This window comes from Phaseolus vulgaris, chromosome 7, assembly GCF_051622355.1.
Source record: "Phaseolus vulgaris cultivar YP4 chromosome 7, ASM5162235v1, whole genome shotgun sequence".
In the NCBI taxonomy this organism is placed as follows: Eukaryota; Viridiplantae; Streptophyta; class Magnoliopsida; order Fabales; family Fabaceae; genus Phaseolus; species Phaseolus vulgaris.
The window spans coordinates 39629979-39632336 of record NC_143504.1 but is presented as its reverse complement, the minus strand read 5'-3'; the positions used below and the strand labels follow the sequence as shown (position 1 = coordinate 39632336).

General features: G+C 37.4%; 1 pseudogene; it reads left to right on the top strand.

The window, feature by feature from the left end:
* Positions 1-1799: 1799 nt before the first annotated feature.
* On the top strand, positions 1800-1905 carry LOC137817125 (small nucleolar RNA R71; annotated as a pseudogene).
* The last annotated feature ends 453 nt before the right edge of the window (positions 1906-2358 follow it).

Sequence of the window (2358 nt, the reverse complement as noted above, 5' to 3'; positions counted from 1 at the left end):
TTCCTCGGTAGAACACCCCTAGAAGAATGGTCAGGTCGAGTCTGCCAACTGAGTCTTGCTCAAGGGCCTAAGGAGAAGACTGGAGAAAGCCAAGGGAACTTGGGCGGACAAGGTCCCCAAAATTGTGTGGGCTTACCACACCACTCCACAGTCCACCACTAAGGAGACGCCTTTTAGCCTGATGTATGGGTCGGATGCAATGATTCCCGTTGAGATCCATGAAAGTCCACCACGTTTCCAGAACTTCGTGGCTGAGGAGTCTAACGAAGAAAGAAGGGTAAACCTATACTTGCTGGACGAGGTCAGGGAGGAAACGTGCATCAAGGTCGAAGCTTTGAAGAGAAGGGTGTCTTAGAATATATGGCCTTAAACAAGAGGGGGGAGGGTGAATTGTTTATAAAAGATTTTCGAAAACTTTTGAAGGTTTAGTGAAACTCAGTGAAGAAATCCAGAAGAGGAATCAAGTTAGCCAACAACATAATCTGTTTTAAAGAGAAACACATAAAACAATCGGTTGTTTCTTCGATTCAATCGGTTGTTTATACCAGTAAAATTATAAACAACTTAAAAACAAAATTTAAAGAAGATCAGAGAAAGAGAAATGCACACAAGCAGTTTATACTGGTTCACTCTTACAACAAGAGGTACATCCAGTTCCCAGAAACCACTGGGTAATCCACTAAGCAATCAAACCAAATTACAAACACCACACACCAAAGTAGTGACCTTGAACCCCTCAAGAAACACACTACCTTTGGCAAACCATACCAAAAGTATTGATCTTGGACACCTCAAGAACACACAACACTCCTTGGCAATACAACAACAGAAATACAGAAGATTGAGAAAAGGATTACACCTGATCAAAGTACAACTGAAAAGAATAGAATTGCAATCGTATTCTACTCTCACTTGAAAATCCAAAGCTTGATGTGAATCTTGAAAACTTGAGATCAAATATGTCAAAATAAATTTCTCAAAATTGTTTCTTACACTTCAAAAACATATAACAAACTATTTATATTTACCAAAGATTGGTTAAAACATTTAATGAAGGAGCGTATTCAGTTAGAAAACATTTAAGACAGATTCACCATTCAAAACTGAATTCTATTAGGATTTTCAAAGAAACAATCGGTTGAAACCACGAAACAACCGATTGATTTGGTTTGACAATTAAGTCAACCAAGTCAAACAACTTTCAACCTTTTTCAAAACCTCTAAGAGCAAAACAACCGATTGATTCGACAAAACAACAGGTTGTTTTCCACTTAGTTGGAAAAACATCTAATTTCAAAAAGGTTTTAATTCACATCAGTTTTAGATTCAACAAAAGAGTGGATCACACTTTAATCTACCCAGATCCCACCCACACACAACAACAACACTAGCCTTTCATCAAACACCTTGGATTTGGATTCTTCAAAGCTCTTAATCACTCTTGATCATTAGGATGAACACCTCCACAAAAATCACACCTGATTGACTGACTTTGGCTTTGAGATGAATGAACAACATATAATTGTTGGGGCAATTTAGCCATTTGTGTAGTTAGTTGCTCAATCTGCTGTGTCAGAATCTTATTTTTAGCCAAGAGTGCATCTTCTAACAACCCTTTATTCTGAAGATCTTGTCCATCATGTTGGGCTTTATAATCAGTTGATGCCAATGCATCAATAATTATTGTCGCTTGTTCTACATCAAGGGCCATGATTGTGCCACCAGCTGCAACATCTAGGAGCATCTTTATGTCAGATCTGAGACCATTCAGGAATATGCTCAGTTGAGCAATATCTTCAAACCCATGATTTGGGCATTTTCTCAATATCATCTTAAATCTTTTCCATGTATCACAAAAGACTTCATTTGCTCCTTGTCTGAACATAGAGATTTCAGACTTTGCTTTGATGTAGCGAGAAATTGGAAAAAATCTTTGCAAAAAATTTTCCTCTACATCCTTTCAGCTAGTGAGGCTCTGATTTGGAAGTGATTTGAGCCATTCCTTAGCCTTTCCTGCCAATGAAAAAGAAAACAAGCGCATATAAACATTTTCAAGATCACCTGATTGAAAACCCATTGTTCCTACTAATTCATAAAATGTATCCAAATGTGAATATGGATCCTCATGTTCTATTGCTGTAAATTGATAGGCACTGATGAGAGTGAGAAAATCGGGATTTATTTCCAAGGCCTTGGTAGTAGTAGGTATTGCAATACTAGAAAAATGTCTTGGTCCTTAGTACATGACATAATCTCCAAGTGTCTTCTTAGTAGGTGGTGCTTGTTGTTCTTTCATGTTGCTTTCTTCCTAAAACATATTAGTGGAGAGAAAAAATAGAGAACTTTTTTTTTCTTTAA